The sequence below is a fragment of the Symphalangus syndactylus genome, chromosome 1, assembly GCF_028878055.3.
Source record: "Symphalangus syndactylus isolate Jambi chromosome 1, NHGRI_mSymSyn1-v2.1_pri, whole genome shotgun sequence".
NCBI classification, from domain to species: Eukaryota; Metazoa; Chordata; class Mammalia; order Primates; family Hylobatidae; genus Symphalangus; species Symphalangus syndactylus.
This window is the reverse complement of record NC_072423.2, coordinates 88826715-88838107: the sequence shown is the minus strand read 5'-3', so window position 1 is coordinate 88838107 and position 11393 is coordinate 88826715.

The following is an 11393-nucleotide window of genomic DNA, read 5'->3' as shown; positions in this document are numbered from 1 at the left end:
TCTGAGAAGGAACTCGTGAGAAAATCAGTTAAATATCCAGTTTGTTTTCTCATAAACAAAATTTGAAAAAAGATTTTTCAGAATTGTTATGAGGATTAAGTCAAATAACATAAAAGTCCCCACCATAGAGCCTGACATAAATGAACCATTAAGAAAATCTGGTATTTCTTGTCCGACATCTTCTCCCATCCCCTTTAGAGAAAAGTGTATTTATCTCTAGATTGATCTCTGATCTCTAAGTGTAATCTATGTTTACTCTAAATTCATGCTCTTGTCCACTGATGGGAATCTCCTCAGCCCTTTGCAAACAGTCCTGGTGCTCTAAACAGGCAAGTGACTCACAGTCCTAGCGCCTACTTCAAGGATACGATCTCCCCGCCATCCCCACCCCAAGCAGACCATGAAGCTAGTAAAATGGAAATGCGTCTTATATGTCAGAGGACTCTGCCAGCCTTGGACAGACTAACTGTATTTTTTTTCTCTAGCAATGGGGATGATGGGCTCAGGCTAGGGCACAAGGTCTGGTTATCCAGAGAGAGATTCCTTGGAGCAGTGTTCACAGACCCCCTTGATGTTTGACTTGGTTATTGGTTCCACTCACGGAATTTTCTCCCTGTTTCTTAGAATCTCACATCATGCCAGCAGAATGAAAGTGAATGGATTTCCCCCCAACTTCAGCATTTTACAGGTGGGGAAACTAAAGGCCAGGGGTTGCTTAGGGAGTTAGTAGTGTCTGGGGTGGTGGCTGGTTCATGCAGTTTCTATCCCTATATTATTTTAGTGTTTTCTTTATGCCTTTGCAGTTCTTTAAGACACAGGTAATGACTCTTTCTAGCAAGTACTCTCTGCTAAAATAACAGGTTTCTGTCTTTTGGCTGATAACCTGAATTACAGAGAGGTTAAGTAACTTACCCCAAGTCATACAACCTAGTAATTAGTGAAGTCTAGATTTGAATGCAGGTAATCTTAATTCAGGGACTGTGCTCTTAACTGCTATATTGTTACTTCCAGGAACTTGCTTTACTGGTCATCTGGACTTGAACAGTAAATCCCCAAACCTGGTGTGAGACCCTACCTTCCAAGTGAAATACAAACAAATGGTTATTTCCTGGTGCTCTTGATATCAGAGTAAAACAGAATTGCTGGGACTCACCATTCAGTGATGATGAATAGGGCAAAATAATGCAATTATCTCAGATGGGGATGAGGCTGAGCATCTCTAGCTTTGTATAACTGGAGGCTACACATGACAATGGGCGTGATGGGATGACTAAGCATGGGGGAGTCTCTTTCTACACCATCCTCAGCAGCTCTGCCAGGTTTCTGCCTCTCTTGGTCTCTGCCTCTGCTGATCTCGCCATGCACAGAGCAGGCCTCGCGTGGTACTTCACAGACAATCTCCTTACTGAAGAGGTGTAGGGCAAAACATTCCTTTAAAAAATTCCACACGAAAAATATTCCTCACTTTTCATTGAAATACCATAGTTTGAGTGCTTCTTCTGTGCCAGGCTGTGTTCTAGGTGCTTGGATTGCATCCATGAAGAGAAGAGACAAAACCACCTTCCTCTGTGGGGTTTTCATTCTCCTAGAATGTTAAAATAGAACAGTGAGGAAGCATACTACATAGTCCTAGTAATAAGCCTAGTAACAAGGTGAATAAACCAGTGGAACAGAACTAATGTTAAGAATAGCATTTTACTCAGGATTAAGAAACTCAATCAAAACCGCTCAACTACATGGAAACTGAACAACCTGCTCCTGAGTGACTACTGGGTACATAATGAAATGAAGGCAGAAATAAAGATGCTCTTTGAAACCAATGAGAACAAAGACACAACATACCAGAATCTCTGGGACACATTGAAAGCAGTGTGTAGAGGGAAATTTATAGCACTAAATGCCCACAAGAGAAAGCAGGAAAGATCTAAAACCAACAGCCTAACATCACAACTAAAAGAACTAGAGAAGCAAGAGCAAACACATTCAAAAGCTAGCAGAAGGCAAGAAATAACTAAGATCAGAGCAGAACTGAAGGAGATAGAGACACAAAAAACTCTTCAAAAAATCAATGAATCCAGGAGCTGGTTTTTTAAAAAGATCAACAAAATTGATAGACCACTAGCAAGACTAATACAGAAGAAAAGAATCAAATAGACGCAATAGAAAATGATAAACGGGAGATCATCACTGATCCCACAGAAATACAAACTACCATCAGAGAATACTATAAACACGTCTATGCAAATAAACTAGAAAATCTAGAAGAAATGGATAAATTCCTGGACACGTACACCCTCCCAAGACTAAGCCAGGAAGAAGTTGAATCCCTGAATAGACCAATAACAGGCTCTGAAATTGAGGCAATAATTAATAGCCTACCAACCAAATGGCTCTCATGGGGTGAATAAGCTTTAACATATTGAAACGAGGGGAGTTTTCCCTTATCCCCCTTGCAGGGCGTGTGATGGGGGTGTGGCTCACTTCTTTGGTGCCCCACAGCTCAAACCCCTAAGGGAAGCATGCAGATGGGGAGGTCGTGGGCAGCGTGGGCTCCGACTCCATGGCAGCATCTAGGGTTGAGTGTTTACAGCTCCTGAAGCCCAAATGGGTGTGTGTTACAATGTGCTCTTTCAGCTTAGCCGTCCGTAGGCACCTGGCTTTAATCAGCTCAATTAGACCCTCTTCCTTATCGCAAGGACAGAGGGCTTTCTGTATCCCAGGGTTCTTGCCCAAGTGTACCAGAAAAATCAGATCATATGTGGGCTTGGAGAGGGAGTGCAAGATTTTATTGAGTGGTGATAGCAGTTATTAACAGATGGATGGGGAGCCAGAAGGGGGATGGAGTGGGAAGGTGGTCTTCCCTTGGAGTAGGGCCGCTCAGCAGCCTGGCTCTCCTCCAGCCACCCTCAGCTGAATTTTCTTTGGCATCTGCTTTGTTCTGCCATCGATGGTCTGCCAGCATCTGTTGGTGTGTTCTTCTGCCAGTGTGTTCCTCTTGACATCCAGCCACTTGTGTGTGTATACCCACTAGGGTCTCAGGGTTTTTATAGGCACAGGAGGAGGGGCATGGCTGGCTTGGAAATGCAACATTTGGGCATGAAAACAGGAGTGCCTGTCCTCACCTTGGTTCGTGGGCAAAGGCCGAGGGTGGAACCTCACCGGGTACACCGCCCTTCTCTACTCAGCACTTCCTTGTCCCTCTCCCATATCAATATGTTGATGGATTTATTTAAAAAACGGTTCTCTAACCTAGTGTGAGAATCCTGAAACTGTTCTGAATATCAATCTGAAGAATGCAAATGATAGACAGTTAATGCTTGTAAGGCCCATAGCTATGGAGACATGGTTGACCCTAATCATGAATTTTGCACATTCATTCTCGAAAGCCCACCTGAGAATGGTGACAGTGGCACATAAGAGAAAAAAGGAGGAAAAGAACAATAAAAAGGGCACAGACAAAGATACCTATTATGTATTTAGGGGCTCAGAAAACAATACCCCAAACCAATACCTCAGAAGCAAAAGTTTTTCTCTGACTTTCTTTCCTGTCTCTCAGTCCTATCTTCCTTTGAGGCTAGCTGTATAAACAAGAATCCCTCTCCAAGGTGGGTCATAGAAACCAGACACCCCTCTTGCCACAGCCAGCCATAAAACCTAAAAGTATTACTCTAACTCTCCTTCCACTCTATCTGTGTAAAACTGGTCATAAAGAAATCATCTGAGCTATCTTGTTTGACTGTAGGTCATAAGGTGCCCATTCCAGAGATGGTCCTGTCCTGCAACCAAAAGGAAGGAATGCAGCACAGAGAGGCCAAGAAAAACCTAGACAGACGGGTCTTGCTCGGTTTCTAACTCAGCCTATTAGCATTAGATTATATCCAGTCATATTTCTACAGGGCTGTCCTTACTTTGTTGAACCTAAGCATACAAATGGATAATTTCCCCTATATTTTTTGGGTCTTCATTGTGAAGGCCCTCGTGTCTATGTGTTGAATAATTTGTATGCCTTTTCTCTAATTAATCTGCCTTTTGCAAATTGACTTTTCAGGGAACCTTCAGAGGGCCAAGGGAAAGCTATCTCCTTGGCCCCTGCAATATTCTTTTGTTTTTTTTTTTTTTTTTGAGACAGAGTCTCGCTCTGTCGCCAGACTGGAGTGCAGTGGTACGATCTCGGCTCCTTGGCTCACTGCAACCTCTGCCTCCCGAGTTCACGTGATTCTCCTGCTCCAGCCTCCTGAGCTGGGACTACAGGTGCATGCCATCATGCTCAGCTAATTTTTTTGTTATTTTTAGTACAGACGGGGTTTCACCATGTTGGCCAGAATGGTCTCGATCTCTTGACCTCGTGATCCGCCCGCCTCAGCCTCCCACAGTGCGTGAGCCGTGAGCCATCGTGACTGGCCCTTGGGCCCTGCAATATTCTTGCCATTCTTGTAAAGACTCTTGGAAGCTCCAATAAATTCAAATCCCATCTCTTAGCAATAGTCATTTAATTCATCAAACATAGAAACATTTACAGGCAACTGTGATTCTTTAGTCTGTAATAAACTTGGAGAGAGGTCAGATAACTGTCTTTTAAACTGGGGTTTAAAAGACACTGGGATTGTGTGTAACCACAACATATGCCTTGCTAATCCTCTCTAGTACAGTCTCCCAAAGGTGTCTTTATCTCCAATATGACATCCTGGCTATTTTATAGGTTTGCATTTTATATCTATAAAGTTTGCTTCATCCTATGCCCTCCTTTGTACTACCACTGATCTAAGCCTATTAAAATTACAATTATTTCTGTCTCCCAACAGCAGCTGATCTGCACTACTGCCCAGTAATTTCTCGAAATCAGAAGGACTTAATTCCACTTTCCTGATCCTCAGAAATCGATTATATTCTTCAAGTTCCCATCCCATTTCTGTCACATTTGTCCATAAGATAATCCCATTTGTAGCGTCTCAGACCTAAGACTGATTGAATTTAACAAAACAATTTGTTCCAATAATTTGCCGTAATTAGGAGAGCTAAGTGAATTTTATGAGTTCTCTTTCTTTTTTAAAAAAAATGGAATACTATTAACACTTTCTGTTAAAAAGGGCTTAGTATAAAAGGGTTTCTTAAAACTGGCCTGGGACCAATATGTGTTTGTCTGTTTTTTATTTCTCCAGATCACGCTTTACTTCCTCAGTGAAAATGCCATAGTTCCTTTTTTTGTTCACATTTTCCCTTTTTTCCCCTAAAAGTTTCTGGTGCCTATTATTATAAATGTTAACAAACTCTTAGAAATATCTAGAAATCAAACAAAGCTCCATTAAATGTAAGAGACTTCACAATCATGTTGTTTTCCCTCCCAAGGTAGACAAAAATGCATTTTCCTTTTGTTTATTCCACCAGGGGTAGCTCAGAAAAAAAATACCTTATTAAATTATAGGTTCTATATCCTTAATTCTTTATAGCTCTGCTCACTATCCACAGCATAGAAGAGCTTCTTTTACTCACATATCTTCTGGAAGGTATGTGAGTCATTCCTGTGACATTATGTGGATTCTCTGTGTCAAGGAGGGTCTGTTTATTTTGAACTGGCAGTTCTGGAAGTATGTACACATGACAGTCACACATCTGATTACCGTACATTATTGTATGTGCAGTGAAAAACTAGGAAGCCAATATTTAGTTAATGGCTAAAGAATCTACCTGAGCTAAAGTGACTGCTAGAGACCTGGGTAGACACACAGAGATGAGCAGAACCCCCATGCCCCCCAAAACCACATGAAATACACAAATATATATGCAAACAAAACAATCCCCACAAACAAAACCCAACACAAATAATACTCTGCTGACAAAATTCTTGGGTGAGTCATTGTTTACACAGCTGTTAATTGTACAAGCTAGAAACTGAATCTGGTTCTCCATACTTTAAACTCATATTGTGCCAATCACGAAGGCTTCACAAAAACAAACTGAGATGTTCCTAGTCCTAGCAAAGGTAATATTTCCTAGGTAAACCTTTGGCTTCCCCGATAATTGGATTTGAAGGTAATTGTCTACATCTGTGTTCCACTGATGTCCAGCATCACCATAAGACATTTTGATGCAGTTACAAATTAAAGCATTTATGAGACCTTGAGAATCCAAGCTGATGAAATGCTCTCACCCTGGCCTTCATGAAATAGCTCATGTTTGCAATGCTGATACATATTCCATTATTAATTAATCTTGCTTCCCTGAGGTATTAATAGTTTTACTGAGAATTGACAATAAATGGTAGAGAACAGGTACTATGGACCCCTGTAGGCAACACAGCATATAAGAAACAATGTTGGTCTTGGACTTATAAACTCTGAGTCTGAATCATAAATCTGGGTGAGTCACTGTGGCTTTCTGTAGATTAATTTCTATACCCATTAAATACTAGAAATCAATAAAACCAGGAGATTTTTAAGGTAATCCCAGCTATAACATTAAACAAATGGTGCATTCTAAATGGTGGGGAAAGGTGACCGAGGTAATTATTAGTGAAAACAATTTTAACCTCACTTTTAATATTAGAATAACTTGAAGTTTATTTGCTCATTTGTACAACTATATTCTTTCTAAAAATACCTATATTAGTATATCAATTTGAGATTGCATTCCTTAATGCCAAAGCTTCACCAGTTAGAAAAGCAGGCTTTTTCAAGAAGTCTAGGGAAACTGTCTAGAGCTAATTAACAAGACCTACGATATTGTAACAGCTCAGTGGGTTCTCTCTGCCTGCTTCCTAGACAGAGCCAATTTATCAAGACAGGGGAATTGCCATAGAGAGAGTTTAATTCATGCACAGTTAACTCTATGGGATACCCTCTAGACTTTTATTATTACTCAAATCAATCTCCCCAAAAACTCAGGGATTAGGTTTTTTAAGGATAATTTGGTGAGTAAGGGGCCAGTGAGTTGGGAGTGCTGATTGCTTGGGTCGAAGATAAAATCACAGGGAATCAAAGCTGCCCTCTTGCACTTAGTCAGTTTCTGAGTGGGGGCCACAGGACCCAGATGAGCCAGTTTATTAATGTGGGTGGTACCAGTTGATCCATCAATTGCAGGGTCTGCAAAATATCGGAAGCACTCATCTTAGGTTTTACAATAGTGATGTTATCCCCAGGAGCGACTGGGGAGGGTGAGAACTTCGCAGTCTCCAGCTATATGACTCCTAAACCATAATTTCTAATTGTGTGGCTAATTGGTTACTCCTACAAAGGCAGTCTAGACCCCAGGCAGGAAGGGGTCTTGTTTTGGGAAAGAGATACTGTCTTTGTTTCAAACTATAAATTAAGTTCCTCCCAAAGTTAGTTTGGCCTAGGCTCAGGAATGAACAAGGATGGCTTGGAGGTTAGAAGCAAGGTGAAGTTGGTTAGGTCAGATCTCTTTCACTGTAATAACGCTCTCGGCCATAATTTTGCAATGGCCATTTCAGTATCATCAGTATTTTCAGATTCTCAGGTTTTTGTGCTCAGTTTTCCATAAGGTGAGCTTTCATCTCCGTGGGAGCTGTATGGTAACAAGTTGGATAATCCATCGTCAGCTTTCTATATACCTTTTCTTTTGAAAGAATATGAAGAACAAGAAGGAAAAGAAGGATGGTGGCGAGAGGAGAGCAGTAGAAGGGAGATGAAGGGATATGCCTAAATAAGAAATTAGCCCATTCCCACAAATTCCTGCAAAATTCTTCTTAGGTCTCATTAGCGAGAACTATGTCAAACTGCCATTTTTATACACAAAGAAGGCTGGGAAATACCATCTCTTAATTGTGCAGAGTCCCACTTCTGAATAAAGTAATCATTCTTTTATAAGAAAAATGGGGAGGTCAGTTAATAAAAAGACAAATTATGTTGACTATTATATTAGTCTGTTTTCACACTGCTTTAAAGAAATACCTGAGACTGTGTAATTTATAAAGAAAAGAGGTTTAATTGACCCATAGTTCCACGTGGCTGGGGAAGCCTCAGGAAACTTACAACACAATCATGGCGGAAGGCAAAGGGGAAGCAAGGGCCTTCTTCACATGGTGGCAGGAGACAGTGTGTGAGAGCGCAGGAAAAACTACCGCTTAGAAAACCATCAGATCTTATGAGAATTCACTCATGATCACAAGAATGGGCATAGGGGAAACTGTCCCCATAATCTAATCACCTCCCACTAGGTCTCTCCCTAAACACCTGAGGATTACAATTCAAGATGAGATTTGGGTGGGGACACCAAGCCTAACCATATCAATGGTCGACATTGAATGTGCAAGACAATTTCTATTGGAGTGTGTGCATTTATCTTGGTGAACAGAATTCCTTGCATATTTCAGATAACCCAATTGTGAACTTACTCAAAGATTTATCTGAAAATATTTGTTCTTAGAGCTCCCAAGATGGTGGTGGGCCACTCCCAAGATGGCAGCAAGCCTTTTGTTCTCTGACCTGCGGTTCTTGGCCTCACGGATTCCAAGGAATGGAACCTTGGGCCATGCTGTGAGTGTTATAGCTGTATTAGAAGCCGTGGGTGATAGGAGAGAACTGTGGAACCCGGCGACTAGTGTTCAGCCTGATTAGGATGAACCCGGGGACTTAGCCATGCAGGAACAATAGCGAGCCTTTAGCCCGATTGGGAGGGGCAATGGGCGCCTCGTTGGATCAGGAGCGCAGGAGACACCCTGCCAGATCTGGAGGGTTGGAAGTCAGCCGCCGGTCTGCGACGGTGGCAAACTGCAGTGGTGGACGCGAGTGATAGCTCTGCTGGAGCCAGAACAAACATGGACTAGAAGAGCGTGCAGTTGCAAGATTTAATAGAGTGAAAACCGAGCTCCCTTACAAGGGAGGGGACCCAAAGGGGGTTGCCGCTCCCTGCTCGAATGCCTGGGTTTATATCCCGATCATTGTCCCTCCCACTGTGCTCTCAGGCAATATATGATTTGACTATTTCTTTACCTCCTGCTTTTAAGCCTAATCTGTATTTTAGTGAGCCCACTTTACTACCTGATTGGTCAGGTGTGAGCTGAGTTACAAGCCCTGTGTTTAAAGGTGGGTACCGTCACCTTCTCCAGCTAGGCTTAGGAATTCTTAGTTGGCCTAGGAAATCCAGCTAGTCCCGTCTCTCAAAATGATACCTTTATGACTTGAACAAATTTCTTCCTAAGTATTTTCTTAAACCAGATGGTAGCAGAGAATGGGAATGAAACAATTTTGCCATCTGTTTGTTGATATTACTAAAACACATTTGGAAACATTTTATTTTTCATTTTTGCACATACACACACTCCTATATCATATAAAATTTTACTGGCATTTAGAAAACAAAATTTATTGCTCAGGTTTTTAAATTTTGGTTAGCAACTAATTTTGAGTATAAAAGGAAAATATTTTTAGGAACAAATCAAAACTGAATGTTTTTTCTCACTGCAGCTGATTCAGTTGACCGAAACTGGTAAGTGATTATAAACAACAGGACTTTTAAACAACTCAGTTTCCCAGCCTAAAGACTGAAGACTGTAGTCTTCAGTCTTCAATTTGCATAACTATTATGAAACCTCTCTCTATTCAGTTTGAAAAAGCCCCTGAATTTCCCCCACCTGGTGAATACTTAATGAATTTCCCCACAGGGAAAGAGCCGTAGGGCTCTTTCCTTACTGGGCACATAGACAAACACATAAACTCAGCTTTTCAACTTATATTTTATTTATAAGCTCTAGTGATCTTTAATTTGTTCTTTAACACAAGTGTAAGATCTTGTCAGAAAATGGGATTCAGATTTTACCAACCTCTGACCCAATACACATGTGATTTGAGATTCTTTTTAATTGATACATGATCTTTGTACATATTTATGGGGTATATATAATATTTTGTTCCATGCATAGAATGTGTAATAATCAAGTCAGGGTATTTATATTATTAATGTTGGTTAACATTTTTAAAAATTATTTTATTGATATAAAATGCCTTCCTCTTTAAGTGACGTTCAGATAAAATCTTTTCATCACTGAATCCAGTATGAAACCGCCTTTGCAAAATTATGACTGAGACAGTGAAAGACATTTAACTTAACTGACTCCATTTTGCTTGTAACCTCCAAGCTGTCCTTGTTCATTCCTGGGAGTAGGCTGAACTAACTTTGGGAGAAATTTAGTTTATAGTTTACAGTTTAAACAAAAACGGTAACAGCCCTTTCCCAAAGCAGACCTCTTTCTTGCCTGGGAACCAGATTACTTTTGTAGGACTAACATTAGACACAAGATTAGAAATTATGGTTTAGGAGTCACGCAGCTGGAGGCTACAAGATTCTGACCCTTCCTAAACTGTTCCTAAGAACAGTGCTTGAGATATTTTGCAGACCCTGATGGATTAGCTGGCACCACCCAGATCAATAAACTGGCTCATCTGATCTTGTGGCCCCCACCTAGGAACTGACTCAGCACAAAAAAGCAGTTTCAGGGTAGGTGAGGTGGCTCACGTTTATAATCCCAGCACTTTGGGAGGCCGAGGTGGGTAGATCACCTGAGATCAGGAGTTCGAGACCAGCCTGGTGATTCTCCTGCCTCAGCCTTCTGAGTAGCTGGGATTACAGGTGCCCACCACCATGCCCAGCTAATTTTTTTATTTTTAGTAAAGACAGGGTTTCACCATGTTGGCCAGACTGGTCACAAACTCCTGACCTCAGGTGATCCATCCACCGTGGCCTCCCAAAGTGCTGGGATCACAGGCATGAGCCACCGTGCCTGGCCGCACAACTGTTCTTTCTAAGCATCCTCAGTAGGGCTAGCTCTCCCCTGCTTCTTGTTTGAAATCTAAGATGTTACTACTGTCAGCTAATGAAGAGTTCCTCAGTCACTTTAGTAATTAAAATATAGATTTATGCAAAAATCAAAATCCAACTGTCATTCATATTAAAATTTCTTCTTTCCCTCAGTTTGGCCTGCTTTAGGCAGGGCACCTGACATGTAAAGTGGGGGCCAGTGCTGTTTCTTCTCTAACTCTTCCCCCTGAGGATTGCTAAGAGGGATTCCTGATCCTCACAGAGTCAGGGGCAGGAATGAGGAGAGAGGGTCAGAAAAAGTCTTTCGCGATTGGCTCTTTCCCAACTCGATGTCAGTGCTATGCAGGCTGGTGGGTGTTGAATGCATCTGTGGTTCCATCACTGGGATTCCTTGGCTGGGCTGCCCTCAGTATCCTCATGGACTTAGCTGACAGCTGACGATTCATCCTATGTCCTGTCCCTGGATGTCCATCAGAAAATCTCCAGCCTCATTCTCTTCGAGGTCTCCTTGCTCCCTCCTGTTTTCTTTTCAGAGCAAGCTCTAAGAACATCCATGTAGAATCTCTTTCACACAGCGTACAGGTGGAAGTGCAGACCACCCCCACACAACCTACTCCTCT